This window comes from Bombina bombina, chromosome 1, assembly GCF_027579735.1.
Source record: "Bombina bombina isolate aBomBom1 chromosome 1, aBomBom1.pri, whole genome shotgun sequence".
NCBI classification, from domain to species: Eukaryota; Metazoa; Chordata; class Amphibia; order Anura; family Bombinatoridae; genus Bombina; species Bombina bombina.
The window spans coordinates 1,255,187,137-1,255,205,723 of record NC_069499.1 but is presented as its reverse complement, the minus strand read 5'-3'; the positions used below and the strand labels follow the sequence as shown (position 1 = coordinate 1,255,205,723).

At 40.2% G+C, this 18,587-nt stretch overlaps 1 protein-coding gene across 1 annotated transcript in view; it reads left to right on the top strand.

The window, feature by feature from the left end:
- MEAK7 (MTOR associated protein, eak-7 homolog) overlaps nucleotides 1-18,587 on the top strand; it is a 133,559-nt gene that overhangs the window by 71,002 nt on the left and 43,970 nt on the right. The gene's annotated exons all lie outside the window — the stretch shown is intronic.

The window sequence follows — 18,587 nt, the reverse complement described above, 5'->3', positions numbered from 1 at the left end:
GCAATATAGCACCATGAGACATGGACAGGAGAGTTCTGTTGCATTTACACTTTGTGTTTTGTATTTTATATTACTTTACACTTCAGATTAAATTGTATTACATTCAAACTTCGCACTTTCTATTTTGTATTAATTGATATAGATTCTGTATACAGCAGTGCATTTAGGATTGTTATTTTACAAATTCTTAGTTTGCTTTGACAGTTTATGTGTAACTTTAACAAATTAAGATCATACTTTGTATATCTATGTATATATTTTAAAAATTCCATTGCACTTTGGTTTTTCTTTTATTTAAAATAAAACTGTGACAGCTTCAGTTTCCCAGAGAGCTTCATTACATTCTATGGTCCTGATGATCAAAGATTCTCTAGTTTGGAAAGAAATTATAGTGCAGACTTCACAAAGACTAAACTCACAAAATTCTATAAGAAAAAGGATGGAACCTGTAAGTCCCAGATAGATGATAAATGCCTTCCATAAAAATGAATGATGCTGTCTGGTATGTAGAATTTCTTAGTGGAGATTGACGTTAACAGGATATAAGTGCTCCGTTTGCAGCCAATACAAGTTAAACTTAAATAGCTTACAGCTATTCACAAGACCTTCAGATATACACAGGGTGTATATCTGAAGGTGAATATCTGAAGTGTCCCTCCCACTTTCTGAATCTGTGTCTTATTTAACAATAGAGCAAATACAATGCAATGTAAATTGTAAAAGATATACAGAAATGTACAAATTATGATCCTAATTTGTTAGTAACAAAGAAACTTTCAAAACATATCAGAATTCATGAAAATACCAGCTGTATCTAAATCTTAACTGCTTAAATGGAAAATCTATTTAAAAGTTGTTATTGTTTTAAAAGGTAGATAATCTTTTTATTACCCATTCCCCAGTTTTCCATAACCAACACTGTTATATTAATAATTTGCATACAAAGAGAGAAGCGCTCTACCAGGAACGAACAACAGCTCAGTGGCTTGTTCTATGGCGATTTACCACCCGGAAGCAGCCTCTTTTAGACCAGTGTGCTTTTCACAGAAGAAAACTTTCCTGAAGTATATCAGTCTGATCCCGCCAAGTAAGGTCAGTCCAGCCCCGAAATACCAGGCAATTCTCCTCTGAACAAGGAACATGACAACCCCAGACGATCGTTTCGGCCTCCTATGGGCCTCGTCAGTGAGGTGCAGCCACATTCCTCTAAGCACACTGGGCAAGGAGTCCACGTCTGGTTTCCCCCATCACCCATAGGGAGACTTCCCCAGGGTCATAATAATTTGCATACAAAGAGAGAAGCGCTCTACCAGGAACGAACAACAGCTCAGTGGCTTGTTCTATGGCGATTTACCACCCGGAAGCAGCCTCTTTTAGACCAGTGTGCTTTTCACAGAAGAAAACTTTCCTGAAGTATATCAGTCTGATCCCGCCAAGTAAGGTCAGTCCAGCCCCGAAATACCAGGCAATTCTCCTCTGAACAGTATGCACTGTTATATTAATACACTTTCGACCTCTGTGATTATCTTGTATCTAAGCCTCTGCAGACCACCCCATTATCTCAGTTCTTTTGACAGACATGCATTTTAGCCAATCGGTGCTGACTCATAAATTAATCCACAGGAGTGAGCACAATGTAATTTATTTGGCACACATGAACTAGCAGTGTCTGTGAAAAACTGTCAAAATGCACTGAGATAAGAGGCGGCCTTCAATGGCTTAGAAATCAGTTTATGAGCCTACCTAGGTTTAGCTTTCAACATGACTTATCTGAAGTTTAATTTTGACTCAACTGTCCCTTTTAATATAATAATACATAAATGACCCAATCTGAAGTGTAACTTAATATGAAACACAAAGTGTAAGTGTAACAAGACTCTCATGTCATACAGTGCTATATTGCATTGGGATTGTCTCTCCTTTACATACAGAAATGCTTTGAATAACCCTTACAGTAGTTAAGCTAAATTTGTCTAGATTAATCTTGCGAGAGCTCTCAGTGCTGGAGGATCATTTTAGATCATCACATATGAGTGGAGAGATTTATGGGAGGTATCTCTCTGGGACTTTCAGGTTCTGCCCTTTTTCTTATAGCTTGCCATGAGTTCAGCTCTTGTGAAATCTGCACTGTAATTTCTCTCCAAGCTAGAGGATCTTTGATCATCAGGCCATTTGTGTTTGTCCCCCATTACAGCACAATTGTAGCCCCTGGGATACTCAAGCACAGTAATATGCACTGCTGGCTCCTCTTGCAGCAGGGAAGGGGTTAATATCACTTGCTGGGATATAAGGGTGTCACAGACAGTAAATGCAGAAAAATAAATAATATTGCACAATGTAAAGTTAATTTATCAAGCAAAGTAATATGCATTGCTGGCTCCTCCTGCTGCAGGGAATGGGTTTATGCCCACATTCTATAATCTATACTTCACGGGAAAAGTGTATCTGCAAAGTATACAGTAAAATGGACTAATACATTTGAATTAAAGCAAAATATGCTTAAAGGGACAGTCTAGTCCAAAAAACCTTTCATGATTCAGATAGGATATGTAATTTTAAACAATTTTGCCATTTACTTTTATCACCGATTTTTCTTTGTTCTCTTGGTATTCTTAGTTGAAAGCTTAACCTAGGAGGTTCATATGCTAATTTCTTAGACCTTGAAGGCCGCCTCTTAAGAATGCATTTTATGTTTAAATATTTTTTATTGAGCAAAACGTCACATCACATATCAAAAAAGCATTAGTAATTCAGTACATCACAGTACAATTTAGACAACCCATCCCTATGGTATGACTATATTTGCCATTTTTGTCTCAACTTTTTACCTTTGGATGCAAACTAATATATGAGTCCACAATGTCCAAACTGTTTTGATTTTTTTCAGAATGATGCTTCACTATAGGCATCAGGCCTCAATTCTGGTCCGACATACTGATCAGTGCATTTTTAACATAGACATTTTGTACATTTTTTCAAAAAGAAAAACTAAACATGAAAAAACAATAAAATTAGAAATAAGGTCAAACAAAACAAAAAATAATGAACAATAAAAACAAACTAACACGTGGTCAAGCAAAAAGCAGTTATGTATGTTATTGCCATTTAATATATCACAAAAGCTATGTTCTTTAGTGGGGAGTAGAATATCTATAAATGAACCTTCCCTAGCCCTTTGTCTTTCTATGTTTTTAGTTTAGGATACCCAGAGAATCCATACACCATCACTATTGCATTAACCAGTAAAACCAAATTTTTTGATATGTATCCACATTTCCCAGGTTAAAAGCTGCAGTTTCATGGCGTTTGTGTGTGAGTTTAATTTTGTCTAGAACTTCTTGCCATGTTGGTGCTCTTTCCCTCCAATATTTGGCAATGCACAGTCTTGTAACTGTGCAAAGTATTCTGATAAAAGTGTTGATATGGTGATGATAATTTGGGAGCGGTATGTTGAGTAGTCCCTGGGACATGGCAAGTGTTATCTGTTCCCCTAATAGTGTACTAAGGTGGTTGGACAGGCATGACCAAATCTGTTTGATTCCACGACACTCCCACCACATGTGTATATAAGTTCCTATTTCATTACATCCCCCTATAGCATTTTCTGTTTTTTTACCTCTGTGAAGTGGGAAGTTCTTACCGGGGTTAAGTACCACCTGTAGATGGTTTTATAGCTATTTTCTCGTAGATATGCGGTTATCAAACCTCTGCAGGAGGAGTAAAGTAATTCATACCATTCTTTCACTTCTAAGTTAATAGCTATATCAGTTTCCCATTTGCACATGAGAGGGGACTTTTCCTCGTTTATTGCGGATTGTAAAGCTATATACATTCTTGAGATGATGTGTTTCTGCCTCAAATCAGCGCAGCATATTTTCTCTAACGTGGTGCTGAGGGGATTATGTGTGTTTGAAAGAAATTTATGTAATGCAGAAGTGATTTGTAAGTATAAGTACCACCTAAGAGGTTCTGGTGTCAGCTTCTCCTGGATTTGCGTAAAAGTTAATGGTTTGTTGTGTAGTACTATGTCTCCTACCCTATAAAGACCCTTATTTGCCCATTTGTCTAATTGTTTCCTATATTCCTTTGGGATAAGATATCTAAGTGGTGTCTTGAATGAGTATTCTGGAACCAGTCCTTTCTTTTTATTTAGAGTTCTCCAGTGCTCTACTGAGTGACCAGTAATTGGAGAGTAAGCATGGAGCACCTGTAAAGATACAGCAGTGTCCCATAATAGAGCGTCTGGGTGTTCAGAGTCTCCCAAGTCTGCTTCTAACCCTATCCAAACTATGTCTTTGTTAGATGTTCCTATTAGCGCTGTCTGGGCTAGTCTTGAGGCATCATAATAGTCCCTTAAGTTAGGTACTCCAATTCCTCCCAGCTGTCTATGTTTTGTTAGCGTGTGAAAGGGGATTCTAGAATGTTTTTTGCTATTAATAAAATTAATAAGTTCAGATTGCATTGTTTCCAGGTCTTTTTTTGGAACTGGGATAGGTAAGGTTCTAAACAAGTATAACAGTCTTGGAAGAATATTCATTTTTGTTGCCGCTATTCTGCCATACCATGAGAAGTTAAGATGCTTCCACTTTGCTATATCCCTGCGAATCTCTTTATACAGGGGCATATAATTTATCCTATATAGTTCCTCATAATGAGCTGATAAATTAATTCCCAGATATTTAATATATGATTTGACCCAAGAAAATTCAAAATTGAGTTCAATTAGTTTTTTTGTCTGAGACGGCAACGCTATTGCCATCGCTTCGCTTTTATCCATATTTATTTTATACCCGGATATGGCAGAGAATCGGTCAAGGACGTCATAGAGGTTGGGGAGAGAAGTTAAGGGTTTGGTCAATGTCAGCAAAACGTCATCTGCGAAAAGGGCAATCTTATAATCCCTATTTTTAAGTTGAAAACCTGTAATATCAGGATTTTGCCTAATGCAGGCAGCTAAGGGTTCCATACAAAGCGCAAATAACGGCGAAAGTGGGCATCCCTGTCTAGTTCCGTTTTTAATATTTATAAGTTTTGAGTGGTGTCCAATAGCCCTAACCGTAGCTGTAGGTGCAGAATATATACCTTGTAAAGCAGTGACAAAGGGGCCTTCAAATTCCATTTTCTCCAAGACAGCAAACATATACCTCCAGTCAATTCTGTCAAACGCCTTCTCCGCGTCCAGTGATAGGACCAGAGAAGGCGTTTTCGTCTTTGTCAATTGGGTAATGGTTGTAAGTATGCGTCTAATGTTATCAGGGGCTTCCCTGCCCATCACAAACCCAACTTGATCTGGATGGACCATTTCTGGCAGTATCAACTTAAGCCTATTAGCTAGTATCTTGGTAAAATTTTTAATATCTTGATTTATGAGAGAGATGGGTCTATAGCTAGCACAGCATTTGACGTTTTTCCCCGGTTTGGGTATGACAGCTATCCTGGCTCTGAGAAGGTCAGGAGGTATCGTATGGCCCTGCATGATATGATTGGAGAATTTAACCAAGTGGGGTACCAATGAGGACTTGAACAATTTGTAGTATTCCCCTGGTAGTCCGTCCGGGCCAGGGGCGGGCCAGGGGCCTTTCCTGGTTTTAGGTCTTTTACTGCCTGTTGGACTTCAATCACCGTAATTTCCTGTTTTAACTTATCTCTATCTTTTTCAGTCAAGGAGGGCAGTTGTGTTTCGTCAAGAAATTTATGTAGCAAAGTTTTAGTATGTACAGACTGAGCAACTTTATTCCTGTCATAGAGATCACTGTAATAGTTAGCAAAACAGTCAACTATTTCCTGTGGATGAGTAGTGGTGGTACCGTCATGTTTCTGAATCTGTGCTATAGCCGCTACTCTCAACTTCTCACAAATTTTATTAGCCATATATTTATCCGGCTTATTGTCATAGATATAGTAATTGGTCTTAAGCCGGAATGCTGCCCTGACTGACTGGTCGTTAAGAATGTTAGCCAATGTTGAACGTTTTTTTTGTAGTTGCTGGTAAACTATCTCTGATTGTGTAATTTCTTCTGTTAAGTGTGATCAGTCCACGGGTCATCATTACTTCTGGGATATTACTCCTCCCCAACAGGAAGTGCAAGAGGATTCACCCAGCAGAGCTGCATATAGCTCCTCCCCTCTACGTCACTCCCAGTCATTCTCTTGCACCCAACGACTAGATAGGATGTGTGAGAGGACTATGGTGATTATACTTAGTTTTATATCTTCAATCAAAAGTTTGTTATTTTAAAATAGCACCGGAGTGTGTTATTACCTCTCTGGCAGAGTTTGAAGAAGAATCTACCAGAGTTTTGCTATGATTTTAGCCGGAGTAGTTAAGATCATATTGCTGTTCTCGGCCATCTGAGGAGTGAGGTAAACTTCAGATCAGGGGACAGCGGGCAGATGAATCTGCATAGAGGTATGTAGCAGTTTTTATTTTCTGACAATGGAATTGATGAGAAAATCCTGCCATACCGATATAATGTCATGTATGTATACTTTACACTTCAGTATTCTGGGGAATGGTACTTCACTAGAATTACACTGTAAGAAATACATAAAGCTGTTTAATAACTAGAGATTATGTTTAACGTTTTTGCTGGAATGTAAAATCGTTTTCATTTGCTGAGGTACTGTGTGAATAAATGTTTGGGCACTATTTTTCCACTTGGCAGTTGCTTAATCTGTTTTTCTGACAGTTTCTGTTCTCCCTCACTGCTGTGTGTGAGGGGGAGGGGCCGTTTTTTGGCGCTTTTTCTATGCATCAAATATTTCAGTCAGCAACTCATTGTATTCCCTGCATGATCCGGTTCATCTCTACAGAGCTCAGGGGTCTTCAAAACTTATTTTGAGGGAGGTAATTTCTCTCAGCAGAGCTGTGAGAATTATAGTTTGACTGAGATAAAAAACGTTTATTCTGTAATTTGTTTCCTGCTTTCAGAATTTGTTATCTTTGCTAATGGGATTAAACCTTTGCTAAAGTTGTGTTGTTTACAAGGATTGAGGCTATAACTGTTTCAATTTATTAATTGTCAACTGTCATAGATCTTCTGTGCTTCTTAAAGGCACAGTACATTTTAATATTATTCTAATTGAATTGTATTTCCAAGTTGCAAGTTTATTTGCTAGTGTGTTAAACATGTCTGATTCAGAGGATGATACCTGTGTCATTTGTTGCAATGCCAAAGTGGAGCCCAATAGAAATTTATGTACTAACTGTATTGATGCTACTTTAAATAAAAGTCAATCTGTACAAATTGAACAAATTTCACCAAACAACGAGGGGAGAGTTATGCCGACTAACTCGCCTCACGTGTCAGTACCTACATCTCCCGCTCAGAGGGAGGTGCGTGATATTGTAGCGCCGAGTACATCTGGGCGGCCATTACAAATCACATTACAGGATATGGCTACTGTTATGACTGAGGTTTTGGCTAAATTACCAGAACTAAGAGGTAAGCGTGATCACTCTGGGGTGAGAACAGAGTGCGCTGATAATATTAGGGCCATGTCAGACACTGCGTCACAGGTGGCAGAACATGAGGACGGAGAACTTCATTCTGTGGGTGACGGTTCTGATCCAAACAGACTGGATTCAGATATTTCAAATTTTAAATTTAAACTGGAAAACCTCCGTGTATTACTAGGGGAGGTGTTAGCGGCTCTGAATGATTGTAACACAGTTGCAATACCAGAGAAAATGTGTAGGTTGGATAAATATTTTGCGGTACCGACGAGTACTGAGGTTTTTCCTATACCTAAGAGACTTACTGAAATTGTTACTAAGGAGTGGGATAGACCCGGTGTGCCGTTCTCACCCCCTCCGATATTTAGAAAAATGTTTCCAATAGACGCCACCACAAGGGACTTATGGCAAACGGTCCCTAAGGTGGAGGGAGCAGTTTCTACCTTAGCTAAGCGTACCACTATCCCGGTGGAGGATAGCTGTGCTTTTTCAGATCCAGTGGATAAAAAGTTAGAGGGTTACCTTAAGAAAATGTTTGTTCAACAAGGTTTTATATTGCAACCCCTTGCATGCATTGCGCCGATCACGGCTGCAGCGGCATTCTGGATTGAGTCTCTGGAAGAGAACATTGGTTCAGCTACTCTGGACGACATTACGGACAGGCTTAGAGTCCTTAAACTAGCTAATTCATTCATTTCGGAGGCCGTAGTACATCTTACTAAACTTACGGCGAAAAATTCAGGATTCGCCATTCAGGCACGCAGGGCGCTGTGGCTAAAATCCTGGTCAGCTAATGTTACTTCTAAGTCTAAATTGCTTAATATACCTTTCAAAGGGCAGACCTTATTCGGGCCCGGGTTGAAAGAGATTATAGCTGACATTACAGGAGGTAAAGGCCATGCCCTGCCTCAGGACAAAGCCAAAGCCAAGACTAGACAGTCTAATTTTCGTTCCTTTCGTAATTTCAAAGCAGGAGCAGCATCAACTTCCTCTGCACCAAAACAGGAAGGAGCTGTTGCTCGCTACAGACAAGGCTGGAAACCTAACCAGTCCTGGAACAAGGGCAAGCAGACTAGGAAACCTGCTGCTGCCCCTAAAACAGCATGAATTGAGGGCCCCCGATCCGGGATCGGATCTAGTGGGGGGCAGACTTTCTCTCTTCGCCCAGGCTTGGGCAAGAGATGTTCAGGATCCCTGGGCGCTAGAGATAATATCTCAGGGATACCTTCTGGACTTCAAATACTCTCCTCCAAGAGAGAGATTTCATCTGTCAAGATTGTCAACAATCCAGACAAAGAAAGAGGCGTTTCTACGCTGCGTACAAGAGCTCTTGTTAATGGGAGTAATCCATCCAGTTCCACGATCGGAACAGGGACAGGGGTTTTACTCAAATCTGTTTGTGGTTCCCAAAAAAGAGGGAACTTTCAGACCAATCCTGGACTTAAAGATCCTAAACAAATTCCTAAGAGTTCCATCGTTCAAGATGGAGACTATTCGGACAATTTTACCTATGATCCAAGAGGGTCAATACATGACCACTGTAGATTTAAAAGATGCTTACCTTCACATACCGATTCACAAAGATCATTATCGGTACCTAAGGTTTGCCTTCCTAGACAGGCATTACCAGTTTGTGGCTCTTCCATTCGGATTGGCTACAGCTCCAAGAATCTTCACAAAGGTTCTGGGTGCTCTTCTGGCGGTACTAAGACCGCGGGGAATCTCGGTAGCTCCATACCTAGACGACATTCTGATACAAGCTTCAAGCTTTCAAACTGCCAAGTCTCATACAGAGTTAGTGCTGGCATTTCTAAGGTCACATGGATGGAAGGTGAACGAAAAGAAAAGTTCACTCGTTCCACTCACAAGAGTTCCCTTCCTGGGGACTCTTATAGATTCTGTAGAAATGAAGATTTACCTGACAGAGGACAGGCTAACAAGACTTCAAAGTGCTTGCCGCACCCTTCATTCCATTCAACACCCGTCAGTGGCTCAATGCATGGAGGTAATCGGCTTAATGGTAGCGGCAATGGACATAGTACCCTTTGCACGCTTACACCTCAGACCACTGCAACTGTGCATGCTAAGTCAGTGGAATGGGGATTACTCAGACTTATCCCCTTCTCTGAATCTGGATCAAGAGACCAGAAATTCTCTTCTATGGTGGCTTTCTCGGCCACATCTGTCCAGGGGGATGCCATTCAGCAGACCAGACTGGACAATTGTAACAGACGCCAGCCTTCTAGGTTGGGGTGCCGTCTGGAATTCTCTGAAGGCTCAGGGACAATGGAGTCAGGAGGAGAGTCTCCTGCCAATAAACATTCTGGAATTGAGAGCAGTTCTCAATGCCCTCCTGGCTTGGCCCCAGTTGACAACTCGGGGGTTCATCAGGTTTCAGTCGGACAACATCACGACTGTAGCTTACATCAACCATCAGGGAGGGACAAGAAGCTCCCTAGCTATGATGGAAGTATCAAAGATAATTTGCTGGGCAGAGTCTCACTCTTGCCACCTGTCAGCAATCCACATCCCGGGAGTGGAGAACTGGGAGGCGGATTTCTTAAGTCGTCAGACTTTTCATCCGGGGGAGTGGGAACTTCATCCGGAGGTCTTTGCCCAAATACTTCGACGTTGGGGCAAACCAGAGATAGATCTCATGGCGTCTCGACAGAACGCCAAGCTTCCTCGTTACGGGTCCAGATCCAGGGATCCAGGAGCAGTCCTGATAGATGCTCTGACAGCACCTTGGGACTTCAGGATGGCTTACGTGTTTCCACCCTTCCCGTTGCTTCCTCGATTGATTGCCAGAATCAAACAAGAGAGAGCATCAGTGATTCTAATAGCACCTGCGTGGCCACGCAGGACTTGGTATGCAGACCTGGTGGACATGTCATCCTGTCCACCTTGGTCTCTACCTCTGAAACAGGACCTTCTGATACAGGGTCCCTTCAAACATCAAAATCTAACTTCTCTGAAGCTGACTGCTTGGAAATTGAACGCTTGATTTTATCAAGACGTGGATTTTCTGAGTCAGTTATTGATACCTTAATACAGGCTAGGAAACCTGTTACCAGAAAGATTTACCATAAGATATGGCGTAAATACCTATATTGGTGTGAATCCAAAGGTTACTCTTGGAGTAAGGTTAGGATTCCTAGGATATTGTCTTTTCTACAAGAAGGTTTAGAAAAGGGTTTATCTGCTAGTTCATTAAAGGGACAGATCTCAGCTCTGTCCATTCTGTTACACAAACGTCTGTCAGAAGTTCCTGACGTCCAGGCTTTTTGTCAGGCTTTGGTCAGAATTAAGCCTGTGTTTAAAACTGTTGCTCCACCATGGAGTTTAAACCTTGTTCTTAATGTTTTACAGGGCGTTCCGTTTGAACCCCTTCATTCCATTGATATAAAGTTGTTATCTTGGAAAGTTCTATTTTTAATGGCTATTTCCTCGGCTCGAAGAGTCTCTGAATTATCAGCCTTACATTGTGATTCTCCTTATTTGATTTTTCATTCGGATAAGGTAGTCCTGCGTACTAAACCTGGGTTCTTACCTAAGGTAGTTACTAACAGGAATATCAATCAAGAGATTGTTGTCCCTTCTTTATGCCCAAATCCTTCTTCAAAGAAGGAACGTCTACTGCACAACCTGGATGTAGTCTGTGCTCTAAAATTTTACTTACAGGCAACTAAGGAATTTCGACAAACGTCTTCTCTGTTTGTCATTTACTCTGGGCAGAGGAGAGGTCAAAAAGCTTCCGCTACCTCTCTTTCTTTTTGGCTTCGTAGCATAATTCGTTTAGCTTATGAGACTGCTGGACAGCAGCCTCCTGAAAGAATTACAGCTCATTCTACTAGAGCTGTGGCTTCCACTTGGGCCTTCAAGAATGAGGCCTCTGTTGAACAGATTTGCAAGGCTGCAACTTGGTCTTCGCTTCATACTTTTTCCAAATTTTACAAATTTGACACTTTTGCTTCATCGGAGGCTATTTTTGGGAGAAAGGTTCTTCAGGCAGTGGTTCCTTCTGTATAAAGAGCCTGCCTATCCCTCCCGTCATCCGTGTACTTTTGCTTTGGTATTGGTATCCCAGAAGTAATGATGACCCGTGGACTGATCACACTTAACAGAAGAAAACATAATTTATGCTTACCTGATAAATTCCTTTCTTCTGTAGTGTGATCAGTCCACGGCCCGCCCTGTTTTTAAGGCAGGTAAATATTTTTTGATTTATACTCCAGTCACCACTTCACCCTTGGCTTTTCCTTTCTCGTTGGTCCTTGGTCGAATGACTGGGAGTGACGTAGAGGGGAGGAGCTATATGCAGCTCTGCTGGGTGAATCCTCTTGCACTTCCTGTTGGGGAGGAGTAATATCCCAGAAGTAATGATGACCCGTGGACTGATCACACTACAGAAGAAAGGAATTTATCAGGTAAGCATAAATTATGTTTTTGTGTTGCTGTTCTAATGTGCTTATTTCGTTTTGAAGTTCTTTCCTTTGATTATTATATTTTTTAACCAGGACAGCTTTTTCCTTTATTAATAGTCCTCTTAAAAATGTCTTGTGGGCTGCCCAAGTCGATAAGGGGTTTTCCGTTGTCCCTGTATTAATCTCCCAGTATTTCCTCATTTGTCGTGTTACTGATTTCAATACTACTGGATCTTTGAGGCAAAAAGAGTCAAAGGTCCATGTTTTATCTCTGTCGGTAGGTTGTAGGGTACCTATTCTCAGTTGCGTTATCGAATGATCCGACCACACACAGGAGTGAATGTTGGCTGATTCTAAAGAGGGTTGTAGTATTTGACTTACGAATATGTAATCTAACTTTGTGTATGTCTTGTGAGCCGCTGAGTAATATGTGGTATCTACTGTGTCTCCATATAGGGTCTTCCAGGAGTCAATTAGGGTATGTGTGCTCAGGTGATCAAGTATTGTTTTGACCTTGCTATACTGTCTATGTTGTTTGTTGGACATTAGGTGGGGACTTGTTCTAGATTGTAAGGCAAGATCAACATTAAAATCTCCTGCCAATATTGTCCTAGACTGTGACCAATTTATCAGCTGATGCGATAACTGCCTGAAGAAGGTGTCTTGCTTATCATTTGGGGCATATACGTTACAAAGTGTGATTTCAGTACCTTGTATCTGGCCCCTGACTATCAGGTACCTGCCCTCTTTATCTTTAATTGTTTCTGTGTGGACAAAGGGTATAGATGAATGTATCAGTATGGAGACTCCCCTTTTTTTTTTAATCAGTCGTAGCATGATAATTTAGTGGGAATTCTCTAGTCCAGTATCTAGGTATCTGTGAGTCTAAGAAATGTGTCTCCTGTAGGAAAATTACATTGGCTCGTAAAGATCTATACTATGTGAGTGCTGTTCTACGTTTAATATCTGAGTTTAGCCCCCTGACATTGTGTGAAATCAAGTTAATCGCCCATGGCTCCATAGATAAAACAGGTTTCATAGCTGGTTTTCTCTGACTTGGGTCTGTCCCCCTGCCTCATAAGCTACACATAGAAAGAAGGGTCTCCTACCAACTTCAGTGTTTCCCCAGATACTTGGCATTGTATGGTAACTAAAAGGTACATAGCATTTCAATGACCACATGTCTATAAACATCTTAAACGTATAAACTAAATATATCCATTCTGGATATATAACAGTAATTAAGCTAACAATATGAAATAGAATTTGCATTAGAAAAAATATTTCAGAACTTTTAACTCGTGCAATTAGAAAAAAAAATACACTTCAAAATTTTGTGTGCATAGTAAAAATAAACTTTGGTTATCTCTAGGTTAGAAAGTGCGTGGGGATTTGCCTCTGGTCTGTTATAGGCTCATCCCCTAGTCTTAATTGTTCATCCTGATATACAATTTAAACCGTATAAACAGCTATAACTAAACCCAAAGGTTAAGTGATATCTATTACTTATGTGCAGTGTAGCTCTTTTCAAGAGTTCAATATGTTTTTTTTTAAAAACAACACAGTCAGAGAAATATACTTATCTTCAGGTCCGCCTGCTTTAATAATGTCCTTGAAACAAGTCTCCTCTCCGGCTAGGTTGATTCTGGCTATTTTTTTTCTCCTCCTTTTTTTCTTCCCTTTTTTCTTTTCCTCCTTCAATGGGCCTTGTTTCTATTAAATTTGCAGATTCCTGAGCTGATCATGTTTTCTGTTTTTTCTTTGGGACTTTCGACCATTTACCCCTAGAAGTTGGTCCCAGTTGTGCAGAATTGCGAGATGTATTTTGGTCCTGTGGTAGGGTTGGCAGCTCCGGGCATTCCAGATTGAGATGTTTACAAATTTGCGGTATTTCTGACAGCTTGTCAATTGAAGTTGATCTACCCTCATGCTGAATGTGTAATGCAAATGGGAATCCCCATCTATAGGAGATTTGATTTTTACGCAGCAGCTGTGTGAGAGGTCGAAGTGTGCTTCGTCTCTGCAAGGTTCTCAGGCAGAGGTCCTGATAAAACTGGACAACAGTTCCATTAAATTTAAAGGTGGGTTTTTTTCTGGCCGCCGCCATTATTTCTTCCTTTTCTTGAAAGCAAAACATTTTTACAATTATGTCCCTTGGAGGGTCTCCTTTTTTCGGTGGTGCTCTTAGAGCTCTATGTGCTCTCTCCATTTGAAATTTGCTGTCATCTTTATCTTCTGTGATGGCTTGGAATAGTTGCAATAGATAGTTTGCTATCTCCGGCGCCGTCACTGTTTTCAGGTATGCCCTTTAACCTTATGTTACATCTTCTTCCCCTGTTTTCCAAGTCTTCCAGTTTATTATTGATGTCAGCTATTTCTAGTTGTTGGGATGAGATTTGTTGTTGTAGATTGGCCATATCCTCAGTTATAGAGTCCTCTCTATCTTCCAATGTCTCAACTCTTGTGCCTAGTTCCTGTAGATCCTGTTTTATGTCCGCCAAGCTATTAGTGACAGTATTTTGTAGTGTATCCATTTTCTCCAGCATCTTGTCAAAGATGTTGTTAATATCTTGTTTCGAGACTAGGTTTTGGAGATCAGCTTTTGTGACAGAGATCATATCAGTATTGTCATATTGGGGTGCAGAGTCTGAATCCATTTCTTCTTCAGGAGGTGGTGTCTCTCTGGGGTTTTCCCTCCCTTAGTGGGTTTAAAGAAGGGGTGCTGTGTGGTGGTTTTAGAACCAGTATGTAGTTTATTTTGTTTTCTAACCGACATAGTTCAGTTAAATAGGAGCATTTGGTCCCCTGATGCTCAAGTTTATGCTTTGTCTCCACTCGCAGTATGCAGGTTAAGTTGGTAATCAGAGTAAATTATCTGCTTCTATGAGTATGCAGCTCCCTGCAGCGTGTCGTAGTTCCTCTGTATATTAAACTGCTCCCTTTAAAAAATTTTGTCAATGGCCAAGAGTATGCATAACTGAGTATAAGTGTGTCTTGTATTACAGCAAACCTAAGTAGTGGTCAACAAATATCAAGTGTTAGCTACACAGTAAATACCAATCCAGATTAGGCACAGATAAAATGAAGTATCTCATCTCTAAAGGTGATAGATAAGATGGTATGCGTGGTTAAGGGCATACCCTTTATTTCTTCTCTCATATTGCTGGCACATATCCTGCTCTATTTATATCACATACGGTAAATACCAATCCCATTGAAGATTAAGCACAGCAGAGCATCGTAGTTGTAATGGTGATATATAGGGCAGTGTGGACAACTATGCATGCATTTGTATCTTTTTAATGTCCCTCTTATAAGTGCCATATGTCTCTCAAAAGCATATTCTCTTCACTGCTTTCAACCCTCTTTCTATTATCGTTTGTACGGTAAATACCAATCCCATTGAGAAGTAAGCGTAGTAGAGTATTGCAGATAGATAAGGCTGTGTAAATAATTATGCGATTGTTTGCTTCAGTGTAATGTCTCTCTTTTACTTGTTGCGGGGTCATGGACAACATATCTTCTGAATCATCTTCAACCCTCCCCATAGCATAGTTAGCTGTTACAGAACATTTTTACCACTGATATAGAAAAGTTTTCCCAGCCGCACTCTTTAGTTGTTTCCCACGTGTGCGCTTAGGCGTATGGCCCCACCACGCTATATTCTTCTGTATCTTGTTATGTTTTAGCCCCTCGACATAGATAACAGTAAATCGGCTTACCGGATGTCTCGATACTTCTCACATTATGGTCTCTTGGCTTCTGTGGCCCCCACACAGCTGCTGTGAGTGTTAAATTGCTCTCCGTGTGCAATCTTCAATCCCCAAGATGGCGGATCCGGTTTTCTCTCTGTTGCGTACCTTGCCCACGATATATCTCTTCCTCCTTGTGACTCTTTAAAGTCGAGCCCAGCAAAATTATTGTCAGTGGTCTCAGAGGTGCTCCTGCAACATTTTGCTAGTATTCAGGTTGCCATAATTAAAGTTTAATACACTTTCACTATTTGCTATGCACGGAGCTCAGTGATTATGCTGCCATCACTGAGCTCTTCCAGGCTCCGCCCCCTTAAGAATATGTGTGTGTGTGTGTGTATATATATATATATATATATATATATATATATATATAAATAAATATACGTTCATTGGAATAGCCGTGTTAGTCCAGTGATTTAGATATCAAAATAGATAGATAGATATCAAAATAACAAGAGTATTGCATTGAGCAATGACACTTTTTTATTGGACTAACTATACATTTATAAGTTGACAAGCTTTCGGAAGAGTTCCTTCCTTTATCAAGTCTAAAGCAATACTGACCAATTCAATGGAATTTACAGATTATATCTTAAAACACAGAATAGCTAAGAAGACAGTGCAGGGAGAGGAGGAGGGGGGCTTAGGTAACAGGCAGACAGTGTCCCGTGTAGGAGAACAGACAAGGGAAATATATAGTTTTACATAGAGCATATACTGACATAAAGTTATATATCAACATTGAATCAATATCTATAAAGATGTGAAATTGTATATACAGGGGGAATACAAAAGTTAAAAAAAGACAAAGTGTGGACATAGGCTTACCTATGTACCTATGTATAAAGAATGTGAAATATACAATGTAATTGACTAAATGAAAGTACATTACAAAAAATTTAAGAATCCAGAGTCCACATTTAGTCCAGAATTAAACAGATTGAAGTGCATTATCATTTTCATTTCAAAGGTTTTTCTTTCCATTGTGTTTTTGAAGTTGCCTCTGAGAATTTTTATTTTGAGGTTTTGGATGGAGTGGTCAGGTTGGGTGAAATGGTGACCAACAGGGGTGCAGTATTTTGTTTCACAGTGGTTTTTGATTGAGTGTCTGTGTAAGTTCATCCAAAGGTGCAGTTTTTGGCTTGTTTCTCCAATATAGCATCCCACTTCACATGCAGTGCAATGTATCATGTATACCACATTTGCAGATATACATGAATATGCCCCTTTAATGTTATAGGATTTATTATTGTGATTTGCTGTGCTGCTTTCACAAACATGTTGACAGTTTGCAGAGAGCTTTATAGCAACACTTGATTCCATTCTGAGTGTTCTTTTTCTCAAGGGGTAGCTTCCTATGTACCGGTTTCTGCTTTAGGATAGGTGGTTGTCTGTATGCCAGGATTGGGGGTTTTGTAAAGATTTTTTTGAGTGTGGGATCCTTTAAGAGTAGTGGCTGTAAATCTTTTATGATTTTTCTTATCCCTTCCACAGCAGGGTTGTATTTGACTACTAGTGGGATACATGATATGTTTTTCTTCTCCCTGTATTGTAGTAAGTGTTCACGTGAAGTATTGAGGGCAGAGTTATTTTTTTTTATTTATAATCCTTGTTTTGTAACCTTTTTCTCTGAATGATTGGGACAGTGTGATTAGGTGTTTGTCACGGTCCTTGGTATCTGAGCAAATTCTGTGGTATCTTGTAGCCTGACTGTAGATTATGGATTTTTTAATGTGATTGGGGTGGGAGCTGGAGCTGTGGAGGTAGCTGCATCTAGCTGTTGGTTTCCTGTATACAGATGAGTGCAGTTTGCCATTTGTGATGGATATTGCTGTATCCAGGAAACTGACACAGTCTCTAGAAAAGTTCATTTTAAGCTTGATTGATGCATGAAATAGATTAAATGATTTATGAAAATGTTCAAGGTTTTTTCTTCTACAAGATACGAGTCCACGGATTTCATCCTTACTTGTGTTATATTAACCTCCTGCTAACAGGAAGTGGCAAAGAGCACCACAGCAGAGCTGTGTATATAGCTTCTCCCTTACCTCCACCCCCAGTCATTCTCTTTGCCTGTGTTAGTAATAGGAAGAGGTAAAGTGAGGTGTTTTAGATTCTTCAATCAAGAAGTTTATTATTTTAAATGGTACCGGTGAGTACTATTTTCCTCAGGGAGATTTGAAATGAAGATTTCTGCCCTGAGGTTGATGATCTTAGCAGATGTAACTAAGATCCATGTTGGTTCCCACAGAGCTTCTGAAGGTAGTGCAAGATAAATCTTCAGTGTGGAGAACGGTGTCATGCTACAAGCAGCATTGAGGTATGTTCAGTCTTTATGCTGAGGAGACGTGTTATATCAGAACTGGCTGACATTTTTTCCCTGCAAGGGAAGGGGTAAGCAGTAGACCTATGCTCTGAGGGTGTTACTGAAAATTCCTATGTTTATTCATATTGCTGGGATATGGAAGCAATATTAACACTTTATGGGGGTTTGACACTGGGAGAGGCAGCTGGACATTTTAGATGTTATTAACATGAGAAAATCAGTAGGGCTGCAAGTTTTATTCTAAGTTTATAAGGGGAACACATAGCTTGTTTTTAAACTGCTTCCTATGCGGTTAATCAGACTCTTAGAACGACGTCCATGATGGGCGGGGCCTATTTTGCACGCTCAGACTCGCAGTTTACTCTGACTGAGAAGGCAGCAGGCATTAGCTCCGGTGGGGCCTAAACTTGTGTTCTGTTCACCGGATCATTGTCGAGTCATTTTGCAGTACCCTGAGAGCAGGTAGGCGCCACAGCAGAGTTGTGGCGAGGTGCAGGGGTCATTTTTTCACTTAAAATATATTTCTCTTGTTAAGTGTATCCAGTCCACAGATCATCCATTACTTATGGGATATTAACTCCTCCCCAACAGGAAGTGCAAGAGGATTCACCCAGCAGAGCTGCTAT